Consider the following 27105-nt stretch of genomic DNA (forward strand, 5'->3'; position numbering starts at 1 on the left):
TCGAGTTGTGCGCGTGAGAGATAGAGCGAGAGGGAGAGAGCACACTCATGCCAGCGCGCGCGTGAGACGAAACGAGCGAGTGAGAAAGAGAGAGAGAGAAAAAAGAAAAAAAAAAGAGCGAGAGCGGCACAGCATCGGCGAGAGCGCGCGGAACAGCTGAACCAATACAAAAGCTGACGGGCCCACAGCGCCACAAAAAAGAGGGAAAGAAACACACACACAAACGCACGTCCTCAACGCACGTCAGGCGAGGAGCAGCTCCGAAGAATACCGAAGAAACGCCAAACATTCTCAGCAAGACAGGTATCGAGTGAAGTCACAGTTTCCGCGTGCAGAGCGCGCTTTGGTGGTGTGGTTCGGTGTGTGGCCGTGGTTCGAACCGTGGCCGTCCCTTCCCGCAGCGGCCAGCGGAATCAGTGTGCTGTGTGGCGCAAGGTAATGAAGAAGTGTTTTGGGCGTTACGGCGGCCGTAACGGCAACTGATCGCGTGTAGTATGCGTGCGCCCATACACTGCTCCTCTTTGGAGTTGCGGGGGTTCACTTACCAAAAGCTGTACCGCGGGTGCGGGTTGAACACTCTGAATTCCTATGGCTACTGTGCGTGTGTGTGTGGTGTGTGTGCTGCGAGGTGTAGTGTGTAAAATGTGTGGTACCGCAATTAGTTCCGTTACTATCTGCAATTGCTGGTGTGTTTGATCTTTTTTTTCGGGGGGAAAATATGTACCTTTTTCGCTGGTGACGGATTTTTCCATAGACCGCCCTTTCCCGCAGTTTGTGCCAAGGCAGGACCGAGCAGGCGGGGAGGAGAAGGTGTGTAAAATGTGGTGTAACTTTGAACTGGTTACCGGTGGACTTTGGACTGCTGATGAACTGCTAGTAGACTCTGTAGAGCGCTGTGTGCTGCGCGTGTGTGTGCATCGTAAAAAAAAGCAAGTAGTGTCTCTGTGTGCTGCGGTGTCTCTCGCCGAGTTGATCGCCAGCGGTAGAATAGAATTGGTTGGTTGGTTGGTTGGTAGTGTGTGCGCGCCGATCTACTGTGGCTTTGCGTTTCTCGCGTGTGCGCTCATCGTCTTCCCCGTAGTGTGTGTTGGTTCGAGGGTCTCTAGAAATTTCGGTTGAACAACAGCACGCACAGCAACGCCGATGTCACACACAATACGCATTGGTGGGTGGGGACCGAGTTTGCGGATTAGCAAGCAACGTAACGACCACTAAAGGACACACACAACACGCCGTATGTGTCGTCGGTATCGTCTACCTTTACCTCTTTACCTTTTGGAAAAGTGTTGAGCGTTTTGCACGGCCGCAAACACCACACCGTTCCCGGAACGGTTCCGGAATTAGCCCGCCATGTGTGTGTGTGTCTGTGTATGTGGCGAAGAAAATCGTCAGCCCAACAGCACAACACATTTCTTGCAAACCATCATCTTCTTTTCAGGCATAGAGCATAGAGGGGCCTACTCGATGAGAGCTCTCTGCGGTCTGCACCAACACCACCCTGTGCATGGTGTGGAGGATTCGTTCGATTTTTCCCTCCGCATATTTCCGTGGCACTGTGTCCGAATCTAATTGAAGTTAATTGAAAGCTTGACTCTTGGATTGGATGGGGCCGCGACCGACCGCCCGTCAGCCGCACGGTGGTGGACACATTCTTCAGCCGTGTTTGTGGAACCAAAAATAAGGAGCGGGTGGGGGGCAGGGGGGTGACAGGGGTGCTCTGGTGGTGTGGCGGTACACGCGCGTCACCAGCATTGGTTCCGTGTGTAGTGTGCGCTCTAGCTGTGTGTTGCTCCTCGTTTTCGGCTAACTTGTGTCACGCATACACACAACACCACTTGACAAAAAAACAAAATTTGTATTAGATATAGAGCACTAATGCGTGTGCACATGGCCAGTGTTGTTCTCCCCTAGTGTAAGCAATAGAATAATAGAGTTTGAGCAATGATGGTGTACCAATTTGGGGGAGAGTCCAGTTAAATTTGAATACAACTAACACACACAAATACGCAGATACATTTTGGGGTTAAGAGGTTTTTGGTAATATGCAGAGTTGCGCATACAACACACAGACGCATCCGTGGTGGTGCCACTTGTCTTATCCTCAGAACGCCCGTATCATTTCGGGACGCAAGAGGGTGGTTCAAAGTTTTCCTCGCTTTCAGAAGAAGGAAGTGTTGTTGCTTGAACACCACCAACACACACTACACACACTGGGCAAAAAGACATCCAGATCGGGGGCCACCACAACCACAGTAGGCCATGATTCTTTGCACTACTACTGCGCAGTGGCAAGTGTTGGCTTTTCGAATTGCTGCGCAGAAGGCGAACCTCTCTACATCCGTCGTGCCGGTGTGTTCTACGATTGTTGTGTTGGGGTTTTTGTTTCACCTGTGGCAGCAAATCGTTTGATGGACGCTAGACGGTGCACACATACACACAAACACACAAGGAGAGGTGCTAATACAGTATGCAAAGAAGCAGCGAGTGTGGACACTTCCGGAACTGCGAAGCGTCTCGTCCTTCAATTGGAGGGAGGTTCAAATAGGTTGTGTGACGTTTTGGTTCGAACACAACTGTCTTTTCGTCCACAGCAAATCACTTACACCTAGAATCGGGGAATCGTTCGTAAGCCTAGAAGCTGGCCTAGAAATTTTTAATTCGAAATCATGCAAACACGGCGTAAAACAGCGATAAATAACTGATATTTCAATTTGTCTCGTTTCTATTTTTTTTTTGCAGATCGGATCGTTCCCTGGAAACCAAGTATGGCTGTCGCCAGCAGAAAACGGAAGACGAACAAAAATTATGCGCCCATTCAACAACTTGCAGCAGCATTCAGGAGAGTGCCAGTAGTGCAATGAAAAAATCCGGAGCAACCATCCTCACTGGGTGTGCTGGTGTGGGTGCGTGCACGTACGTGACAGCCAGCTGGCGCTATACAGGATCGCCAACGACGTCAGGGGGTGACTGCAGTCAATAACAATCGTGCTGGTTGTGAAGAAACAACCGGTACATTATCAAGCAACGCCCCGCCGCTACATCCTCCATAACGCTGAGATGTGAATTCTCTCCTCGAATGTGGGGTGGCAAAACGCAGAACGACGGCACCACTACCATCCAATCATCACGACCCCCCGCTCAATAGCTTGTTGGCAATCGCGCGGTACAAAAAAAAAAAAGAGCAAGAGAACCTGAGGACGGGGAGCAGCGCACCCCTTATCCCGGTACGACGGTTCCGCGGGTTGCTGCTATTTCGTGAAGGAGAACACCACCACCGGGCCACCACGAGATTTAAATGAGTTTTCGTCGTCCCACTGCTCCCCGTTGTGGAACCGATGATGTAAGTATCGCACACACACACACACTCTTCTGTAAGCAAATCGGTTGGTGGTGGGGGGGTTGGTGGTGCTAGCATCTCATGACTTTGCGCATTGCATTGGTTTGAAACAAAAAAACAGAGATGGACACAGGAATTGATGTGGGTGTTTTTGTGCTCCTACTCACAAAAGAATTATTAATTTTTTTAGAATTCATAAGGAATTTTGTTGTAAAAAAAGTTTGGAAGCAAAAACACGACGGTCGATCACGGCTTCATAAGCTTCATTTAGGATCGTATGCCCTTTTGGTGGAAGATGGTGTGCGATATGGCATTACCTGTTACGCACTGTGGCTGGAATAAGCAGCATCTTTCCCTGGTCATGTGTATGTACTCAAATCACCCCTTTCTTGTGGTCGCCAAGTATGTGTGTGTGTGTGTGTATGTTGTCAAATTACTACCAATTCTAGCTCTCGCTCGCTGATAAGAATGTGCATGTGAGGGAGCGGATTATTTTTAGCCGTGTGTAGTTACGGCTGCGGCTAGCAACAGAGCATCGGGGCGGGCTACTACATCATGTAAAATCATTAGATAAGCTGTCTCGCTCTTTCCCTCCCTACTTTTCGCTCTTTTCTACACACATACACACACACACACACACAAGCACATGCTCTCAATGGCAATGGAGGAACAAGCGGAACGAGGGAATAGGCCACAGGGCGTAGGCCCGTGGGACCCGAGGAAAACGGTTAAGAAAAGAGGAGTTTTGTTAGACGAAACAGGGAGGCCAGTAGTGTGTGTCCCCCTCTCTCTCTCTATCTGTCTCTTTCTTTCGCTGTCTCTCTCCGTATTGGGGTGTCCGCATTGCGCGTGCGAGAGTATATTTGTCTTGCGTGTGGTGACACCCTCGTTTAGATCGCTTCCTCTCCGGGGGTGTCGTTTTAGTAGCATCGAACCACCAACCCCACCAGCCAGGGAGGATGGGGTTTAGTAATAGTGTGTCCGGTTGTCGATGAGTTGACGATCTGCTCCCCATCCATCCGGGTTGGTTGCTGACGGTGGCGGCGCGATGGTAGGCGCCGCGATTCCGGCCGCAAGATGTATGCGCGCAAATAAAGTTAAGCCTCCGCGCATCGGGTTCGGGATCGAGCTGCGAGCAGTCGTGTAGGCCGTTTGTGCCGCGGATCGCAGGAGGAGTTTGTCGTGGGCTAGCTATTTTAACTTGACAGTTAAAGTATATTACACCACCGCCGGAAACAATGGCGAATTGGTGACGTGCGGCGATGGGGTTTGTAGTAGTGTTGCGCAGAGAGTGGGAGGCAGCCACACAGAGCTGGGACGAATGTATATGTATTACACAAACACAAACACACACAAAGTGTGATGTGTGTGTGGGGCAATGGCGCCAGACGTGAATCTCGGGGGCGATCTTTCTAATCGCGCGGCTGTCCGGAGGAGCACGCGAGATAACCTTGCCCATTGCCGCTCCACAAAACCATGACGGGAAAAAATCCCCCTTTCGGAGCCAAACACTGATATGTGTATAAGCGTATTATGGCTCGAGATCGAACCACGCAAGTCAGAAACCCCCACGATCATGCGCGCGCCCCGCGTTTGTGGGTGTTTTCAATGTCCGTTACTATCTTTGGTTGCAAACTGGAAGCTTCAGACCGTCTTGCTCTGCATTGTAGAATGAGCAAAAAAAGTTAATACTTTTGCAACAAAAAAGAGTAAATATGTTTCGCATACAAACACAGCAAACGGCGGTTTCCGTACCCAAACGGTAGGGAGCAAACCTCTCTCTCTCTATATTTAGTACCCAAAAACGGATATTGGGATCTGTGACTGATTTATGGATTAAAACATTTCCCATTTTCAAGGTTGCGCATCCCACACCAAAGGCAAAAGTGCGGCGAAGAGCAGAGAACAATCTCTGTAAAAGAGCGGTGAAAGACAAGAAAGAAAGAAAGAAAAAAAAACAATCTCACACAACCCAACCCTGAGATTCCACGATCATCTGCGATCCCACACACGGCCACAACGGTGTGTGAACCCCGCGTGTTGTGTGCATTGAAAAGCCAGCAGTAAAAGGAAGCGAAAAAGAGAGAGAGAGAGCGAGAGTAAGTGCGCACGCAAAAGGGCGAAATGGTGAAACACACGGAGCTAAAGAAGAGATTCCCTTGTGAGAAACGACACTTCGGGCAACGGCACAAAAGCCCCCGGAGGTCGGCCGAATCCAGTTCACTTTGTCCCGATTCCGACTGCTGCTGCTGCTGCTGGTGCTTGGAGTGTGTGAATCTTCCCTCGCCCTGCTCGCTCGCACGCTGGGATTATGGTCACGTCCGTCCTGCAGATCCCGTCCCATCAGCACACCATCATCATCGTCCGTGGTGTGTGTCCTACCGAGAAGGATGAAGGTGGTTGGTTTTGGCATTGTAAAACCGGCGGTGCGCGCGCGGCGGCGTTGCACAAACGACAAGAGAGCGCGTCGTCGGTTGCGGTGTGTGTGTGTGTGAATGTGTGTGCGCGCGCGCGGTCGAGTGGGTTGGTTCGGTGGTTGGGCCCGGGATCGGTTTTTGGTTCTGCACCAACCAACCAACCAACCCAACAACCATGGTGGCGCGAATGGTGGCGGCGGGGACGGAGTTGTTCTCACGAGAAAATGTACAATTTTCTGGGAACCGGACCGATTCCGAGATGATTTCCGCTATCTTTCTACGCGGGGTCCCCCGATGCGAACGACACACGACGGCGGAACACACGCGCTCTTGCCCGCACCCAGGGTCGCCTCTCCGCCGCTTGATTGTCCCGCCGTAATGTTGTGTCTCTTACTCTGCAGCTCGGCGAAAGAAACTGTTGATCGTTTCTCAGTTGTTTTTTTTTTGTTTATGGCCAAAATGATATGGAGATCATCATTATAAACAACAAAAATGAACCTTTTGCGCGCCTGCTTGAAATGTTATTGCTGGTCCGTTGGTTTCCCTTCATGCACACGGCACGGGAAATAGGCCAAGAAGGTCTGAGAGAGAGAGAGAGAGAGAGAGAAAACACCACCCTCCCCGACTGCATTTAATCATTGTTTATGTTGCAATCAGCACATTCTTTCTGTTTATCGTTTTTGTAGGGGGCTTATTGAATCTACCGGATGCTATATGATGATCATTCGATCATTTGAAGATTATTTGAATGTTTGCATTCGAATTAATAGTGCGTTTACAGACCACCATAATTGTCTCTCTCCCTACAGACCAACCAGTGTTTGAGTTCCTCTCCGGTTCGATCGGTGCCATCAAGTTGAGCCTTTAACTTATCAAACAGCAAGAAAGAAACTGTGCTGCGGACTATGTGTGATTCTTCGCCACGCCAAGAAAGATGGCCAAGGGGTTGGAGAAGCGCAAGAAAGCAGAAAGGCAACGAAACAACATTCCTTTCGCCTGTCGGAGAATGTCTGCGCTGCTGTCGGGCGCGCTGCAAATTCTGGACAGAGCCGACGACTGAACATACACACACTTACCGCACTCATATTAAAAGAAGAAACTCCAAGTGGGGCCTGTGAGGGGAAAGGAAAAGAAATGATCCCACGGTTTGGGTGTCTCTGTCTCTGTGTGTCTGTCTGTCTGTGTACGAGTGTATGCTACCCTTCGTTGGGTCCGGTGCACATGCAAAATGGAGCAAAAACAGAGGGAAACACGAGGCATGGCACAAAGTGAAGGGGGGAATGGTGGCCAGAGATCGAACCGGTGGAATGTGTGTGCGATTTAAACACACCGATCGGTTGGCGATGAGGGTAAGGGGGGGCTGCCTTCGGATCTCCCGAAAATAAGTCCGTCGTGTGCATCCCATATATGCGGTCGCGCTTGGCGTGTTGCTGCTGCGGCGAACATATTTGCTATCATTTTATGCTTTCGGTGGTCGGGCGGGTTCGTTTTCCAATTTCTTCGCTCACTGGTTGTGTGTACGTGTTTGTGTGTATGTGTGTGTGTATACTTTTATATCTTTTGCTTACACCCTTTTTCGGTTTCTTTCGCGCCCCGTTCGTTTTGGGGTTTGCGTTCGCCCAGCTTTTTCTGTGGTTAGAATGTGGTTCTTTCTCTAAATAGAGAGGGAGAGAGAGAGGGAGTGCCCAGTGTTGCGGTGGAATGTGTAGCCGGTTTTCATACACCTCCTCCCCCCCTCCCTCCCGGGCCATTTCTCGAGCCTGCTGGTATGTTGGTCGTGTCTGTGTGTCCCTTTTCTTTAATTCCTTCTGCACGTAGAGATCATCGGGGGAGAGAGAAGTTGGTGCGGAGGATCGTACTCGATCGCCACTCTTTGCTGGGAGAATGGTGTGCCACCCATGGGTGAGAGAAGGTGGTGCTGGTGGTAACGGCGCGAAGGAGAGCGAAGCGCAAGCCAAGCCGCCGGTGGTTGGTGTTTAAAGGAAATTTATGAATGAACTCAATCCATTCCACCGGAGGAGCCTTCCGCGCGCGCGGCAAGTTCAACGAACTCTCTCTCTGCGCCTCGCTGCACGGCGGGACGACGGTAGATGGCCGTTTGAAACGAATGGTGTGTATTGCATTGGCGTGTTTCGTTCGATCGTTCGTGTGTGTGGCTCTGTGTCTGTGTATTAGAGGATGAGATTGTTCGATTGACACCAAGAAGCAAAGGAATGTTAAAGGAAGGAGGGGAAGGGGGAGACACGTTACACATTGCTGTGGTGTGCGCCCAAAAGCGATAAAAATGTCTGCGGCGGCGATATGGTTGACTTAGTTTATGCTAAAACTAATGCTAAAGCTTAACAGCAATACTTGTGACAATTTTCGTGAAATTGCTTGAGAGTTTCTTTACTATTAACTATATTTAATTATCCATCAATTTATTGGGTTTCTCATATTTACTATTCAGTGAAGCTCGGTCATAATCCTTCTGGTCATTAGGAGAAGCTCCGATGCGCGCACTACTCAACCCTCAACATTTGAGAAAGTATCTGAAATCATTATCAAAAGCATAATAAGTATCAATTTCAGGTATGGCTTTTTCTTTCTCCAACTGCATGAATGATGGTTGCACCCCCAGCCATCATGCAGGGAGAGGTGCGGGTGCGGGTACGCGTGTAAGGGTTATCGAAGGTTCAAACAAGTGCACTGCAGCGCGCACTGCACCTCCTCCAACCACGCTGTTCCGTATGTAGTGCGCATTCAGTCGACTGCGTCCAATTAGAAACGCCATTCCAATGCAACGCGCAGCTCGCGGCCCAGCGGCGCAACCACACTCTCGAATGCCGTCCTCTGTTCCCGCCTTCCTCCCCATAGCCACACGCCACTTGAGTCACGCAATTGGGTTGGGTTTGGAGAGAACTACGCACGGAATGCGCTCCCCCCGATTGTTGCAGTTAATAAAGTTATTAATGGATTGCACCATGCATCCGCGGCGGGCTGTATCGCGGCGGTATTTATTTTTCTACCCCGCCGCGCGTCTGGTGGCGTGGCCGGTTACAATTGCCCTAGTATTAGTAGTCGTAGTTCTTCGACACCTCTATCTCTCGAGTCACATTTCGACCTAGTTTTTGAGCAAACACACAGCCCCGTGGTAGCAACATAGCAGCGAGTGACGAGAGGTCCATGTTCCGATTTTCCCCGTTCATTGGGTCCATCTTATCCCAGTGCGCGACGACGACGACGCGACACTTACGTTGGGGGAGACGGTTTGCGCAAGCAGTGTATATTTCAGCTGGCTGTTTGTGCCTCTCACTTGCGGTTTGTGGGTCGGCGCATGCGTGCGTTGTTCCGGCGGGCGAGAAAGATGGATGGTGTGTGTTGTGCTGTGTAGTTTCACGACTTATTTCCTAACGCGCAGCGGACTGCTCTAAACTGCTGCCGCTGCTGGTTGAGGGAGAGGGGCGAGGGCAAAGAATGTCTTCTAAGTCGTGCGAGCGAGACTTACTTCCGGCTGTGGATGGGGATTCTTTTTTTCACTTCACTTTTCTGGCGTCATCTATCATCTGCTCTCGAAATCATCGGCGGTAACGGGGGTTGTTCCGTTTCTTCCGGCAATGTTGGTTGTGTTGTGTCGGGACGGGCGTTGGGAGTTTATTTCTGTCCCTTGGTTTTGTGTGTGTGTGCTCGGTTGTAAGAGAGAGAGAGAGTATGTGTCTGTTCTATATTGCTGATATGGTTGCGAGTTCGCTTGGAAGCAATTGAAGTTAGCTTATTTGCATTATTTTTTAAGCATCTTTCTAAATATCTGGCAACTTGTGACCGTATTTGGTGATAATAACATGGTTTAGACCTTTGTTTTTAATTGCCACTGTTAAAAAGGGGCTATAATAAGCAAACGCTATTCGTTCCTTTCGTTTTACCCCATCTTTTATGAATTACCAGCTTATCCATTTCTTCTTTTCCAACACAAACACTCCGCCGCTACGCAACATTTGAATAATGGGTGTGGGAATCGCAAGAAATCGTGTCGTCAACGCGCGGCGCATATATTTGGCCACATTCAATCATCGTTCGCAAATTGGGGGAAAAGAAAATAAAGCATTTACTGGTTGTGTGTGTGTGTTTTTTTGCGCTTTTCGTACCTTCCGTTTTTACACGAAAACCGTTTTGCTACTTGCCGGGGGTTTTTTGTTTGCCAAAGAGAGAAAGTAGCAGCTCTAGCGGATTGAGAAAGGGGGAAAAGTAGTGAAACACACACTCCGCTAAGGGGAAGGAAGGTCCGTCAAGCGGAAAGAAACTAGTTTGGGCGAGCCATAGCAAAGTAGTTACCTTCGGCTGGTTGAGAGGTGGCTTTGTGTTGGCTCTGTCTTATCCTTTTCAAAATAAACCTCTTTTACCTCCTTTTTTGTTGTTTGGTTCAAAGCCGAGCTGACCTTTAACGCGCGAGAGCGTGCGAGCCCGGCTTTGAGCAGCCTTTAGCATAGAGTTTTTGGGCATATTTTACACAATGACTGTTAATGTGGGGCAAATACCCTAAAAAAAAGAAGGCAAACGCACTCGAAAAAAATGGAGGGAACTGAAAAATAAATTAACGGGAAAACCCGCGTTACAAGATTAGATTCTCATGCTTTTTTTGTGTTTGTGTGGCACCAATGAAGAAGAGAATCAAGCGTGCGCACTGCCTTGTTACGAGTGGTACTCCGTACTCCGGTGGTGTGGCATGACAAAGCGGAAGTGAAGGTACACGCACGCAAACAGTTTCGTTAAAACCTTCACGTGTGGTGATGTAATTGTGTTTGATTTAGACACACACACGCACGAACCCTTGCGGGGTGCGATTTTCGCGTTTTTGGAAGATGAAAAGTGCGCAAAACTAGCGTAAAACGTGCGGCGGCTGCTTTTCGGACTCGACGATCTCCGTCTCTCACTGGCAGGGCGCTTTCTATTGCGCTTGCGTGTGTTCGGTCGGGGAAAAGTAAAATCTTAGTGCATAAAGAGACGCGGTTCGAATGGTGAAGGCAAATGTGTTCGTTCGTTCGTTTCATGTCTGCTTGCTGGTTTAGTTTCCAAATTTCGCGGAAATTTGCGATCGTGTTTTACGAAGGGAGGTTTTAAGAGGGGGACTGGTGGGCTACCAACCAAGGGAAAGGAATTGGCACGAAACAACGGAGCAAAGCGGCCTTTTAGAGTATAAGCAAACAAGGTTGTAGGAGGTCCAACCAATCTACAAAGTTCGATTCCCTTCGATCGGGCTAAAACCAACGGCATCTGTTTAAAATCATCGTAACATATCAAGCTGATCTCACTCACCCTTTTTTCTTTACATCAAGCTGTTCAAGGAAAAAAGCGCATACTCGGGTGATCTTAAAGCTCCAGGAATAAGCGATCTATGACTACAATGGAAGCAGCAAAGGAATCTCGTTTTATATTGCCCCAGGGTTGATCTTGCCCCCCGACCAGCTTTATAATGCCTAGGTTGCCTTCGCAGCAGGGAGGGATCCTATAAGGGTATTATAATGAAGGCAATATGACTAACACCTGAGGATTTTATGATAGGAAAGCCGGGGGCCGTGTATAGGAATTGAATGAATTAAACATTTGCTGTTCATGATTGCTCAACACCATTGTTAATTGGTTGCCAGTTTACTACTACCACCATCTACCAACGATCACACCGTCGTGGACTAGTCAATAATCCGAAGTCGACTCCGATCCGACCCCGATAATTTCGAAACCGACTCCAGAGTGTAGGTCCACCCTGCATTATCTGGAGTCGTTCGGAATCATCCGGAATCTTCCGGACTCCTACTCCAACCGATTCCGGACGATTCCGGACGACTCCTATCGACTCCTATCGACTCCTATCGACTCCTATCGACTCAGGACGATTCCGGACGATTCCTAACGACTCCTAATGACTCCGTACGACTCCTAACGACTCCGGACGTCTTCGACTCCGCGCAGAACTATTGGTTTCCATTTTGCCGGGGTTGGAATCGGACTAACAATAGCCGGAGCCGTAGGTGCGCTCCGAAGAGTACATCACTACCTTGGACCTTACCAACTTTCACAATTCTGAGCAATTCTGAGAGTGTTGAAATGTGGTTGATTCACTTCTCAACAAGCGATGAGCAAACATTGATTACTTTTTGTTTTGTATCACATTCATTCGGAAGGGTTCCTCCATATTTGGGGATATTTTAAACTCTTATTCTCTAGGGTACCTTCCAGGGATGCTTGATGGTCGTTACTGGGGAGCGTAATTATCCAACATCATCAGCACTTGCTCGTTAGAAGGAGACACGTTAACGCAAGGCTTCAGCAATGAACGGTAGAAGGGTGTGGGAGTGGAATCTATAGTGTAATTATTTGTGTAACTACCCCCTGGCTCCTGGCAGTGTTTTGCTGCATATCATTTTCTATTTGCATTGAATGCATCATCATGATGATGTGAGTCGACGACGACGACGACCGAAAGCAAAACGGTTTTACATGCACTCGATAGATGTGTGCAAAATGATGGCATCCCCGCATACACGAACCTGCTAGTCAGTGTGCCTGTTGGTGTGGTGGTGGTTTTAGAAAACATCCGCCAATTAGTAAACATGGGTTTTTCCACCTCATACGACTAGCTGCTTTCTCACACATCCGCAGCTTTCCAGCTCCCCGTAGCTTTTCCAACCGGATCGGCCGGATTTCCCAGATAATCACACACATACACGAGACGGCTCCTCTTGCTGCAAGGGCTGCCGCTTTAGCCCTCGTTCTTCTATATGCCACGATTTTTTGGAAAGAAGATGAACTGGGGCGGGAAAGAAAGAAACTAGTTAAATAAATTCCCATAGTATACTTCAAAGCCATTCTCTCCCTTCGCGCGGGAATTTGGTTGCCTTCCCCTGTCTCTCATAACCGATCATAACCGTAATTTTTCTCGGTTATGTTGATGGCTGGGAAGGAGGAGGAGGAGGAGGAGAGGTACACCTTACCACAGACACAACGAAAAATGGGAAGCAAAAGGGAAGGGGTTGTTTTATGAGGAATCTTTGGTTTTCTCCCCTGTTTTGGTTTGAATGGGCGTCTGTTCGTCCGTTGCGGACCCGTGTTCGGTGGGTATATTTAAAGCAGTGTTTAGCTGATTGACAGGCAGCGTAATTGCTGCCAGGGTAAGAACGGTATTAGAAATCTCTTCGGCCAAATCGTCTCCTCTTTTAGCTATTAGTACGTGCCTTGTGTGTGTGTGTGTCTGTGTGTGGATTTGGTTCGGATCACTATTTTCACGGATGTGCCATTTCTCAGGCGCATTCGCGCAAAACTAATCGCCCGCGGTGTTTGGCGTCGTCGTCGCGTTCGCCTTTTAAGTTTCGAAGATGGTGGAATGTCGGCGCCACGCTGCTGCGTCAAGTCGTTTGTGTGTCCATAGTTGTGTTTGTTTGCTGGCAGCCAACGCCTCTGACCTATGGCTGGCCCTGTGACTGGCCTGACGCGCTCTCCTCTCGGGTGCCGTCGAATGGCTGGAAATGGCCTTTTTTGCGGTTGTCGCACCGGAGGTGGGTAGAGCTTGTCGTCGGCCTCTTTCGTCGTGAGTCGGCGGCGGTACGTGCCCGTTTGTCAAACTTTTGTTGCCTTTTTTGGGGAGGCTCTGGGGCGGTTGAGAATCGCAAATGTGTGCGGCGGTGCGTCGGTGGTGGTTCGTTCGTTCGTAACCGGAACCAAACCCTGTTCGCCACTATGTTGGAAACGGAATGAAGGAAGACAAAAACTACTGGTAAAATCATCATCGTCGCCATCGCCCTCTCCGCCAGTTGGCGGAGAAGGCCTGTGGATAGTAGTGAGGAGCTGCGCTACTACCTCTGCAATGGATTGGGAGGAAGATAATTGTGAACAAAAGTGTGAGTGGTGTTTTTGCAAAGCCAACAGTAGGCAGCTAGACTTTTTCTGATTCATGCTCTTGCCCTCCTACCACACCATCCATGGTCATTCCGTCGTAGTTGTTTGATGTTGGTAAAAACCCACGGCCGCCCTCTGCCTGACCAAAGACACACTGCCTACAAAGACAACCTTCTTCAACTATTATTTTGTATCGTGAGCAGCACATACCAGGCAGGCAGGCAGCGCGTGCGTTAAAATATTTGTCACGCATTGCGCTTATCGCAGTCTGTGTGATATGTATTTTGCTTGAGACATCTCCTCTTCAGCCTTTATCTCTTCAACGACCCTGGCTGAAATATATTACAACACTTCTTACAGCAGCACGGGGGTGAGCAAAAGGTATAGAACGTGTCTTCTTCGTCTCTCGCTGTTCGACACGGACAGTTTGTGGCAGTTCCACCTGTGTCTGTCTCTCACGGTTCCGATTTTACGACGGCTCGAGGACACACGGGCGCGCGTGAACATGGTTTATGTTCATGTACGAAGGTTGTTACAACACCAGCCCGATAGACAACGACAGACAGACACAGAGGGCAGAGAGAGAGAGCGGATAGAAACACTGCCGACAATGTTGTCTTTTGGTGCGATAAGGTGTGGCGTTTTGTTTCTTCCCCCCAATGTCAATAGTGCCTGCTCTCTGGCGCCATTGGCCTGGACTGCTGAACACCTCTTTGCGTTGATTGGATTTTAAGCCCTGCTGACACTCGGGGCGGATAATGTGGAACCAATCGCTACCTATCGTTAGCAGCTAGCTAGATTTAAGATCCGCTTTCTTGCTCTTATGCAATGACTTGAACCGGAAGTTGCGAATGACCCATCCAGATTTGAAATGTTTGATGGCTCCTCCAAACACAAACAAGTAGTGCAAAAGGGAGCGAAAACCTCTATGAATGACTTAGTAATCAACAACTGTCCCAGATGTGGGATGGACTCATCATGATGGACTGGGCTGCTGCTGCTGCTAGTCTTATCAGGGGGTTAACCGAACCCCGCGCACGTAACCTTTACACCTTTAGCTTTAGAAATCTCCTCTGTTTGGCCTAGCCTGCTCATCTGCCAGTGAACGGGGTCAGGCTCTAATCTTTTGTCGGTCAGCGGGTTGGTGTGATTGGACGAGCAACGACGTGATTCAATCGAGAGCAGCCTCCTTTCGGGTGGTTCAAATGACGAGAATGGGTGTATTCAGTTCGCGTTTCCAGTGGCGGCAACAAACAAACAATGTTGCTGATAAGCGCAATACAACATTTGTATCTTCAATGGTGTGGTGTAGTGTTGTGCTCTTTGGAGCGCACCCACGACTCCGATCCGACTCCGACTATTGTTAATCTGATTCCGCCGCGATTCCAGCAAAATCCGAACCACTAGTTCTGCGCGGAGTCGGAGGCGTTCGGAGTCGCCCGGAGTCGTCCGGAATCGTCCTTTGTCGTTCGGAGTCGTTCGAAGACGTTCGGAGTCGTCCGAAGACGTTCGGAGTTGTCCAAAGGCGTTCGGAGTCGTCCAAAGACGTTTGGAGTCGTCCGAAGACGTTCGGAGTCGTCCAGAGTCGTTCGGAGTCGGAGTCGGAGTCGGAGTCGTTCGGAGTCGTCCGAAGTCGTTCGTAGTCGTTCGGAGTCGTCCGGAGTCGTCCGGAGTCGCTCGGAGTCGCTCGGAGTAGTTTGGAGTCGGAGTCGGCCAGAGTTAACCAGATTCGGAGTCATTGGGAGTCGTCTAGAGTCGATCGGAGTCATCCGGAAACGGAGTTGATCGGAGTCAACAGGAGCCGTCCGGTGCAATGTTCTTTTTCTTTCACTTTGCGCGTGCACTTCGTATACAGGCCTTTGTATCGAAGGCCGACTTCGGAAGACTCCAACTCCAACCGATTCCGGACGACTCCGGACGACTCCGGACGTCTCCGGACGACTCCGGACGACTCCGACTCCGGCCGATTCCGGACGACTCCAGACGACTCCAGACGACTCCAGACGACTCCAGACGACTTCAGACGACTCCGGACGACTCCTGACGACTCCGACTCCGAACGATTCCGGACTCTTCGGACGACTCCGGACGATTCTGGGCGGACCTACCTTCCGGAGTCGGCTCCGAAATTATCGGAGTCTGATCGGAGTCGACACTGGATTTTTGCCAGCTTTACCCATCACTAGTGTGGTGTGTGTGTGTGTGTGTTTGTGTGTGAGGTAGCATCTATCACCTTCCTTCTTATTTAGTAGCAACCTCAGAGGCACAGCTTTAGTGCTTTTGTGCCACGTTTAGTTTTCCATTATCAACCCGGTCGGTCATTCCTTCGTGTACAGATGATGATTGATTTCATGAGATGGTCGTGTGCGCCTTGTGCATTGTTTACCGTCGGTCTTCAGAACAGTGTGTGCGCGCCGACCTTTGGAATTTGCTCTGCTTTGAAGCACAATAATCAGACGCTGCTGCACTTTAGATTGCGCGCATACTTATCAGTTATATACGAGCTCCTCCTCCTCTCCCTCTTACACACAGACATCCAAGATGCAAACGTTACATTCACCAGCAGGCATGTTCTTTCCACCCAGCAGCAGGACACACGAGAAGAGGAGTGCAACAGGAGCGCAAACAGCATCATTCGGTGTGTGTGTCTTCGCCCCAGACCTGTGTGCAGTAGACGTGAACGATGATGATGATCATGCACACGACACACGCGATGCACATGAATACCGCGGGCGGCGGTGTGCATTTCATTCGTGAACGGAAGGGAAGAGCGAGACAAAGGGGGGTCGGGACAGGGTGAGGGGAATGCGTCTGAACACATTCTCTCAGGGTTTGGCAAAAACCACAAGAGACGCGCCGTACTTATCCCTAAAGAACGTCCGCGAAGAGAAGGAAGAACACACGGGCGATACAATCCTAGGCACCCCACACCCCACACACAAACGGGTTAAGGATTTGATGCCGATTAGAGCGAACGAGAGGAGGCGAACAAGCGAACGAGAAACGATACCCCTGCGAAGAAAGAGAATTAGAAAGGAGAAACCGCAATAGCGCAGCGAACGAAAAAGAACGAGAGAGAGAGAGAGCGACAGAGAAAGGTAGAAAGAAACGGAGCGACGAACCTCCACCGGTTCGCGGTAGTGGTGATGTGGGAAGTGCGAGAGCGAGTCAGCAATATGCGCCGTGCTGTTGCTGCACCACCACCACCACCACTACTGAGCACGGTTGGCGGTTGATTTCATTCAACTTTTTCAACCGTCATTCATACGACCGGGCGACGACGATGTACTTTCTGCCTTTCTGCCGGCGCGCAACCACAACCCCCCGTCCGGGTTCACACAACAACCGTGCCCATTCATAATTTTTGCTTCATTCATGGGCTGCTCGAACGATGTAGGGAGAGAATGTAAGGGGTCTCCGCTCGTTTTGGTTGCTTTGCCCCTGTAGTGCAATTTTCCAAAGCATGTTCCGTGCTCTGTATGTTAGGGAGTCTCGTGTATGTATGTGTGAGTAATTTAAATACCCAATCGTTTTCGGGGGTTTGGGGGAAAATGGTGTCCCTTAAACCTTAAATCATACTCAGGATTGATGAAGAAATCCCACAAGAGAGAGCCCCAGCGTTTTATCGTTTAATGTACAACCATAGCCCAACGTGCGAGGATCGATCTCCTCGCCCATCGCGGTTTAGGGTTCGTCGTGTTGCAGTTAATTTGTAACTATTATTACGTGTCTCGAATGCTGTGGTGCCTGCTATTATTTATGCGCCACCAACACACACACACACACACTTACAAACACATATTTTAAATCTCGTACGCCCCAAAACTAATGAGCAATTATTCACTTGTTTGACTCCTTTTTCGCTCTGGCGCGCGGTGTATTGTTGTACGGTTGGTGGTGGATGGCGCCTCCGCGACGATGGCTCTCCACCACAGCGTGCCCCCAGCTGCCTTTTTGTTACCCCTTTGCTCCCTCCGTCAGCAGCCGAGAACTGTAATTTGTGTTTTTAGTTCGATCACGTTCAACGTGCACATCATAATGCTGCCCACCACCCATCACCACCGAAACCCATCATAAAATAATGCCGACGAACCTCCTGGGAGAGAGAGAGAGGGGGGTGAGTGGGGCTTCAAGCCGCAGGAATGCACGTAGCGGATCGGTGTCGCCGGTGCGGATTTTGGGATGAAGGGGTGAAGGAGGAAAGATGGATGGAGAGGAAAAAGCGAAGAAAAGTAATTTTCTTGTGTGTGGTGCCCGCTCGCTGCTGCACATGATTCAAGATTAAACTGCTCTCGATGTATCTCGCTCGGCTTCGGGTCCTCCGCTCGTTGCTTGCGGCAAGCGTTGAAATCTTGCGCCCAGCGTCTCTGAGCGGCGTCAGTTGATGGCAAACTGCCGAAACACAACGTGATTGGGTGAAGATGCACTATCCTGGAGGTGGTTACAACCATCCTCTCAGTAACCGTGGCGTTATAATTCATTTTGCTGGGTGTAGAGTGTGGTCTCCAATTGAGGGCATTGAAGCGATATTTGCTGTGGCGCTGTGGCTCTTTGGGCTATAATATGCAGGATCCCCTCCCAACAAGCAGCAATCGGGGCGAGTTAAACTATGAATGTGTACGGAGATGAATCATACTTTTCCGTGCCACCACCACAAGGCTTTAGTTTGAACAAAAATCACAGTGCCAATCAATGGCATGCCACGCAGAGGCCACCGATGGAGGGTGGAAATGGTAGCCTGCCTGCCTGCCAGGAGGAGAATCAAGAGACGAAGAAGAGGAAGAAGAAGCACTGGATCGTGTCATGGCACACGCAAACTTGTTTCCTCACCCGGGGGGGTGGTCAGCCCGTGGGGGAAACGAGTTTCTCAGTTCCTTTGGTGTGCGGAGTCATAGAGAGCGAGAGAGAGGTGTTAAAGTGTGGCGCAAGGGCCTCCCGGAAAGAAGGGACAAGTGTGCTGTTTGTGTGTGAGAGAGAGGGAAGTGAAAACTACATTCCAGTGGCGCGCGTTTTACCGAGAAACTTTAAATCCAAAAGCGCCGTTGCCGGCTTTTTTGTTGTATGTATGTACTGATAGATATATCTCTCCCTGTGTAAGTTGTTGTGCGGCAATGATGTGGACGGACGGACGGACCGGCCACGGAGTCACGTAGTAGTCGATGGTCAGGTTTGAAATGGGTTTTTTTTCTCCCCCTCCTCTCCCGCCCGCCCCATACACCCCATAGCGTGCGTGTATATTAAGTGCTATGCAAATTTCAGCTCGATTCCGGTGAAAACCTTCGTGAAGTACACTTCTACCACCAACAACCTACCCTCTGGGAATGTTGTGTGACTTATGTGTATTATAACACGCCTTCGTCTGCTCGTTTGTTGGACATTTTCTTTGTTGGTTGGTGTTTTTAATTTTACACATCTCCTAGGAGGAAGTTGATCGTAATTAGTTGTTTGTTTTATGTTTCGTTTGCTAACAGTGTGACAGCGGTGAAGGGGGTCCTGTTTTTTGCCATTTTGGTTCCTCATTGTAAGTAAGACATGTCGGAGTGGGAAGATTACATTGTCGTCGCCAACGCTTCAACTCCACTATCCGTAGACAGTTTCTTTGAATTCGCTCTCGCGCAAAAGGGAGTCCGATGACGCGCATTCCATTCGCATCAGATCAGCAGTTTTGTGGTGTGTGCGCCGCCGGCAGGGTTTAGTGTGCTGCGCGTGTTGGCGGCCTTCAATAGGCCTTTGGTGTTGATGATCGCATGCCCGAGATTGCAGTGTGTGTGTGTGTGAGTGCCTCTTTGTACGCAGAATGTCGCTTAGTCATAGGCGTTACGCGGTCGATCGGTCACCGCAGATATTCGACCATAACACATAACCGCTCATCAGTGTGTACTCTACACTATGGTAATTGTGTTGTAGGTGTTGGTTGGGTTGGTGATTGGATTCTATCGAGGAAGAGGGGGGAGACTGAACTCCTCCTCACCGTCTCAGTGTCTAAGTAAGACACAGTTATGTAAGCAAACCGGTTGTCGGCATTGCCGAGGACGAGTTTTTGCGTACCGAGTGCACGCCACAGACACAGACTCGGTGACACACAAGTGATGATGCTGATGAGAATTATTCCAGACCTTGCTATCTGTGGCTGCTTTGCCTCTTAGAGCTCTTGCGCAAATGCTAAAGGTCACCATCACTCATATAATTCGTGTTCTTATGGTTCGCTCGTGTTTGCATAAGGCGACACCACCACCCGTTCAACAGACGGTCCTCTTAAATGTGTAAAAACGAGGGAAACACTCAGCTTCGCATCTGTAATACCAAAATTCTAACACATTTATTTCATTCAAAAAACATTTAAATTATAATTTTAAACTCCATCTGGAACAAGTTTTTCGCGCATATGTCTAATATTTTCTCTCTTCATTTTTGTCTATTTGCAGGATCATCAAAACCTTTATCAGGGCGCCGTTTGGACTATACTTCCGGTTGGTCTTTTTTTTTTGGCGGCGGCATGTACAACGTGTGTCACAAATGTTCTGGGGGCACAGGAACAACCTCTACCCTCCCAACCGTAGGCCATGAATGTGGATCATTGAGGCGCATACACACACAGTAAGCAAACATCATCATCCAATATAGTAGCGAGAGAGCCACCTTGTGTGCTGGCGCAGAGCATATTTTCGGAACCCGTTAGGGGGGAGCCTTTTTTCCATGTGCCTTTGACAACATTCCCTGCGCAATGGGGTTTGCGCATGTCTCTGTGAATAAGGGGGAATGTGGGGGTTCAGTGGTTCTACTTCTAAGAGACTTTTTTTACACAGTAAGCTCTAGCGGAAGTTGGCTCCAGATGTTTCTAAAATGTGTGTCACTGCATCTGCGTGTGTGTGTGTGTGTGCGCGCTGTTTGATGGGACATACATTGTACACCCCACACTTGAGAAACGATGATTATTTCATTATCAATCGGCGTATTGATTTTCTTACAATGCTTTTCTAGCATTTTCTTCTAATCGTTACACAAACGGTTGCTTCATTCCTCCTCCTCGTTCATATTACTTTTCTCTCTTTCTCTCTCTCTCCCTCTTTCCTCCCTTTGTCATGGTGTGTTACTCTCCCTCATACCACACACCATTTTGCGACTGACTGATCCCTCTAGCTTAGATCGCTCTGATGGATGATGTGCATGTGCCCGCGGTAGTGTTGGCGTGGTGTGTGGTGGTAGTAGTAGTAGTAGGACGCGCGCGCGCGGTACTGGTTTTGTTGTCCGCTGTGGGCCCAAGCGCAGAGGCGCAGAGGGAGGGAGGCATTTGATTCAGGCCTGTGATAGTACGGCAATTTTCTGGCTTTAGTTCGTGAATGAACATCGTCCAGTCTACACCACAACGCGCGGGGTTGCGCTGCGTTGTCGATCGCACACAGCAGCCGCAGCAGCAGATCCGGGGCCAGTTTCCAGTTTGCCAGTCGTGGGCATTCCATGCTCTGAAGTGGTGGGGTGCATAACAAAAAAAAAAAACAGGAAATGAAGCAGAAAAAAAAAACAAAAGGAGATGTTTTTGGTTCTCCACCAGCACCATCAAATTTCCTTGTAGAAACATTTCTCTTCATGGCCCTCCCAGTGTCGATGAACGATCAAGCGATGAAGCCGCCAGATGTACCAAAGAAAGGGAGACAGAAGATACGAAGTAAGAGCAAGAGATTAAAGAGAGAGAGACAGGGAGAGCAAGGAAGAAAGTGCAGCTTTATAAATCGGAGCAAAGGTTCGTTCATTATCGATCCAATGTATAATATCGAAGTGTGGCCGCATGAGAGGGCCAGAAACCGCGCAAACCGCGTGTGTGTGTGTGTTTACACGAGGGTGCAACATTCCAAAGCCCTCCAGGCGGTCCCTGTGTGTGTGTGTGTGTGCGGTGTGCTGCGCGCACCGGTTAAATCAAAAGACCATCACGTTGCTGCTGGGTGTGCTGCCAATCCCCCATCATCCAAGCTGTCGTCTACTAACCCTTGGATGATTGGTAGTTGAAGTGGTGGTACACCACCAGCGTGTGTTGTACTGTAACGGCATTCGGCTGAGGACTCCTTGGATCTCTCCTCCTTCTGGCTCTTGCTTCGCGCTCCTATCGGTGTTCAGCTGTTGTGTGGCGGCATTCCTCCGGCTCGTTTGCTGTGTCGACCAACGTCTTTGGTGGAGGAGCGCGAACTCTCTACAATGTGTGTGGAACCAGCAGGGGAAGTGTGGAATGTTCGAGTGTGTATCAACAAGCTCGCGCGAAGACGCGCAGAGAGAGAGAGAGATAGTGGTGTTGTGGAGTCGCCCGTGTGTCGTGAATGTATGGTGGGTTATCATCATCCGACCACCACCATCACCGACCGACCTGGCGGTCGCCCAGTTGTTGGCTTTCACTCGGCATTACCATGATCATCTTTATCATCATCGCCGTCGTCGTCGTCGTCGCCGTGTATTGCTGGAGAGGGCGGAAGGGCGCCCTGCTGGCGGAAGCTGATGAAATCTTGTCCTTTTGAGGATGATGGTATCAATTTTTAGATCGCTCAAAGACAACCCACTACTACTACATCCATCCCACCTTTTCCCGCAAGCGGCCGGGGACTGCGCGCTATGAAAAAAAGAGAATCATTCATAAAAGTCATTCGGCGGAGGGGACTGTGATCGTGTGCCACTCGATTGCAGCAATCTGGGAAGAGGAGGAAACCACCTAACAGGAAAGCGGCACCGGGGGAAGGAAGCAATACAGGGGGCGGAGGGAAGAAGAGAAGCAGGAATGTGGGGGCAGGGCTTGCTCTTTTTATGGTTGAAAGTTGGCCGCCCGTCGTCGCTGAGAGCGCCATACACTGAGCGATATTGGAAAAGAAAGTTATGCTGCTTTGGTGGTATTGGTGTATTATTTCGTCTCGTTGCTCTCTTTGCTCGCCCAATACGAAAGACACACACGGTATACAGTTGAGGGTGGGGGAGGTAAGAGGGGGATTGTTAGTAGGGTGGCAGTAGTTTATTTAGAACGGGATATTGTAGTGCGCGCGCCCCTCCTGACGCACGACTGCGCGAGAGTGGCCGCGAGTCCCACCGGATGTTTACTCTATATACATAGCACATAGTGTAGAGGTGGGGGGGGGGGGGAGAATGGTTGAAGAGTGTGAAGGGCATCGGAAGGAAAGTGGACAAAAAAAAAACTGCACACACTCACACCGACATGCGAACGAACAACATCATCATTCACTGTAAAGTAGTCCAGAGTCCGGGTTGAAGTCGTGATTGGCAGTCCCCACAGCCCCCCTTCCTCTCTGCTCTCTTGGCGTGTAAATTGAAGCCTCATGCCTCATGGTGGTGTGGTACTTTCATTCACAGATTTCTGTCCACTTTGTTGTGCGCTTCCGAAGGGGAAGGGGCACAAATGCTGGAAGCAAAATAAGAAGCAAGAAAAAGGAGCGTGTCGTTGAGTAGGCTGTGCAGCGCTGATTATCTCAAGCTAAATGGGCGGTGTGTGTAAGTAGGCGCCCATGGCACAGAGGTCGAAAGTACAGATACGGAGGGGGTAGCCGTGACCCATTCCCCTGGTGTGTTGGTTTTGGTGTACGACGTGCAATGACGTCCTCTTTGCGGTGCGGTAAGACGGGTTTTTATTTTGCTTTATTTTTTTCTTCTTCTTAACCTTTCAAATTCCAGCTTGTGTGTGTGAGTGTGGCTGGATTGTGTTTCTTCTCAATACATTGTAGCTTGAGAGCTGCTGCTCCATGGTGATGTGCCTTACATAGCGCAGAAAAGGAACGCGGACCCGTGAAGAGGAGTGCTGGAAATGTGCTGCTGCGCCTACTTTGATGTTTCAAGCCTCAAGTGAAGAAGGGGAGAGCATTACCGACCCGCTAATTCATGAATTTCCTGCTTGTGTGCGTGCGTCCGTGCGGTGATGTATTGCTGCATCTTGAAAGGAAGTCTCCTCCTGCTTCGCGGCTTATACCTGCAATCATAATTTTGACACATTTTTAACGAGAAAAGCTCCGCACGGGTCCATATAGTCTCTCCGTGCAGGTGTGGAGGAGAAGAAGGAGCAAGAGTAAGGCACGATCGCCGCTGGCTTGGTTAGTGCATGGGTATAAAAGCATAAATCAACGATAATTGTTCGTCGATTACATTTTAATTTACACATCATCATGAAGGAGGGGGGGGGGGCATAGTCGCGCGCAGCTCGAATGGAACCGAATTTTCTTGGTTGGTGGTGGTGGTGATGGTGGTGGTGCGTCCTTCTTCAAGCGGCAAAAAGGGAATCGGCGAGAAAAGGAGAGCCAAAAGGCCACCACCGACGGCCTACAGCTTTATCATTCGAAGTTCGCGTGTGTGTGTGTTTGTACCTCCACCATGCAAAGGGGGAAAGCACATGAGACCCTTCGATGAGCACGAAACTGTGTTTCTTCTTCTTCTTTTTCCGCGTGCACGTGGGACCGGTAGGAGGCGGCGGCGGCGGCGGCGCTAATTAATGGTTCAATTTGTTGTAGAGCGCGCCCAATGCGCCCTGGACCTCTCTGGCAGTCTGGTTGGTCAGCCACTGTGACTTGTGTTTTACAATATAGTATATTTGCTTATTTATACGCACACACACGTACAGCACTGACCAGGCCACTTCTCCTCCCCTCTCTCTTTGCGGTGCTGGCTCGTTTAGCTAATTTTTCTTCTCTTCTTTCAGCTGCTAAATCTAATCAGAAACACCATCCCCCTGCCACCCACCCCCTGGTCACCTTCTCGCGATCGCCTTGATCATCATCAAGTCCATTGAGAGTTGCTGCTGGTGTTGCTGCTGCTGTTGCCGTGTGCCTCTGCTCTCTCCACCTAACGATCGCAGTAGGGCCAGTCGGGGAATGGGCAGGCGAATTTCTTCATCAATTAGCCTGTCAGCTACACCAACGGCGCGCGGGAGGAGCGCTACGTCGTCGGCGGGTGATGAAGAAGGGGGGAGGAGGAGAGAGTGCACATTCCATTCGCGCAGCAGCAGAGCTCGGTGGATGGATGGAGCGCTGTTGTTCGGATGATGGCTTTCCCGACCCCGGAACGCCGCAACCATGTTGCTGCTGATGCTGCTGCTGCTTTGCAACCCTTCATTGTGTGTGTGTGTGTTTGTGTGGTTGCCTGTGGCTGCTCATGCACGTCAAACACAACACACTACCCACCGACTCGAGATGTGGTGGTAGGCTCGTGTTTAAGGTTCCGTCTCAATACAACGCGGGGAGCGCTTCCTTTTGCTGGCCAGCCACGAAATCAATTCGCCGGCAACAGACACACCGCTCCTGGTAGCAGCAGCAGCAGCAGCAGTTCGTCGACCCGCGCGGGCACGACGTTGCATTCCATTGGTGGAGCAGAGAGAGAGAGAATAGGGCGACTGCGCGCCTGTGTGTCACCACACACAGCTCCCCAGTGAAACGAGTCTCTCTGTTTCGGTGCTTTTTGTGTGTGTGCCCAAAACGCCGCAGACAAGCAGGAGGAGATATGGTTATGGTGGTAGTCATTGACTTTCTTTGACCGCGAAAGCTCCCAAAGCCTGCGCAGACATCAATTCTGGCGATAAGAGGGAACAGCGCATGGGAACGGAAGCAGCAGACACACGGGGGAGATGAGTGGTGGACTCCAATGGGTTCCCTTTACTCAAGAATTTCCCCCAATATGTCCCGTTTCGATGTGTGTGTGTGTGTGTCGGTGCTGAGATTGAAGTGTTGATGGTGTGCTGATCATCGTTAAAAGTTGAAGGTCCCACCGATCCTGTTTCGTTATGTGCGTTGATCGGGTTGTGATTTCGTCGTCGGGATCGGAGTGGGAGAGGGTGTGTGTGTGTGTGTGTGTGTGTGTGGATGAAATGTAATCACAGAACCGGTTTTCATTTTCGATCTGACTTATTTTTTTCACAAACAAGTGAGATCACTTTGAAAGCTGATTTTGTACAATTAATTCAACGAGACCCAAACCACACAAGTCAACCACACCCGCGTCATGTTGCCATGCGAAAAATGAAGTGAGAGCGAATGTACAAGAATGTGTGTGTGTGTGTGTGAAAGAAAAATGTTGGTAAAATTATGAATATCGGAGACCTATGTAGCAATACATGCTTAAAGAAGCAGGTGAGTATATTGATCATCATCATCAGCACTTTTTTCTTCTTTTGCAGATACTAAAAAAAAACATAAAATTAAATCCAAAACGAGTGTACTACAATCGATTGGGAGGAGTCAAGACGGATCTTATCTCGAAGGATGATCGTTATAAGCAGACCAGGAACAGCGACCAAGTTAAGCGTTGAAGATGATCTCCGGAAGAACATGTGGCACAACGATCAGCAGGGAACTCGAGGTCCTCAGACACGGACACGCTATATATTAATCCTAGTTCCTGCAGGAGCTCCTTCACCACATCCTTCACGGGTCCTTATCCTTACAGGGTTTAACAGGAGTTCCCATAGCTGTGGGACACTTCATTGACTCTTTCTTCTATGCAATGAGCTTAATCTAATGGGAATTGAACTGTATAGCACTCTTGTTAAACAAATCCAATAAGAATTTCCAAGGAGCCTTCCAATAAGGGTGCCATAGAGCCCAATTTCCATCATTTGAAGTTCACTTCACACAAGAAAGAGTCAAGGAAGTGTCCCATAACTATGAGAACCTCCGGAAAACCCTGCATCGGAGATTCCGTTTGACTTTTTTTGTGCCACGTGGCCAGTGCAGCAATTCCAAGAACATGGAGCTACATCGGCTTCAAACAATCGTGTTTATTCATCTCTCTCTTTCTCCCTTTCTCTCTCTCTCTCTCATACTTCCCTTTGCTCTCGCTCTCAGTAGTAGGCGATGCTTTTTTAGCTCGAACAACGGCCGCCCGGGTGATGATGGGTCACTTGGATGGAATGCACAATTACCCTTGCGTTGTCAATCAATCAATGAAGTCATACTGCGCTGAACCTGCCTGACTAGCCGCCCCTCTATGAAGGGTGATGACGCCGATGATATGAAGCCGCTGACACAGGCTGCTGGCAGGGTGGAAGGGTGGAAGGGGAGGGGGGGAGGGTGTTCCGATGACTAATGATTGCGTCTCAATTCGAGTGCAATTTGTTGCCGTGCTGTCATATTGAAGAAACTGATTGAATTACATCACTCCTTGAGCTGTAAATAATTTAGTAAGTTACTGTGCAGGACTTTTAAAGATGATGAGAATATTAAGGAGCTGACTACCTCTGACATATGGAAATGGAAATGAGAAAATAAAGTCAAAGAAAAAAAAAGCACTTTAAAATTACAATCTTGCGTACAAAACGAGAGGCGGCTCTTCTTTCTCGTCCACCGCGATGAAGGGTGCAATAAAACTCTCTGTGTGTTTGCGGTGTATGGCCATCGAAGGTACGAGAGACCGCCAACCCCCTCCCCCTCCCCCGAATGTTTTCGGAATTCCAAACGGCCAGCAGCAGCTGATGGAATGCGCGCCACCCTCTCGATCGCGCTTCCCTATTTT

The 27105-nt window shown here is 49.6% G+C and overlaps 1 long non-coding RNA gene across 2 annotated transcripts; it reads left to right on the top strand.

Annotated features, from left to right (window-relative positions):
• Positions 1–273: 273 nt before the first annotated feature.
• Positions 274–26889, top strand: LOC120895216. Of its 2 annotated transcripts, XR_005738299.1 has the most exons (5): positions 274–435; positions 2740–3340; positions 20049–20220; positions 22969–23227; positions 23287–23774. It is a non-coding gene; the product is annotated as an uncharacterized LOC120895216 (long non-coding RNA). The 2 variants fall into 2 exon arrangements; XR_005738300.1 differs by lacking the exons at positions 22969–23227; positions 23287–23774 and adding an exon at positions 24302–26889.
• Positions 26890–27105: the final 216 nt, after the last annotated feature.

Source organism: Anopheles arabiensis, chromosome 2 (assembly GCF_016920715.1).
Source record: "Anopheles arabiensis isolate DONGOLA chromosome 2, AaraD3, whole genome shotgun sequence".
Lineage (NCBI taxonomy): Eukaryota > Metazoa > Arthropoda > Insecta > Diptera > Culicidae > Anopheles > Anopheles arabiensis.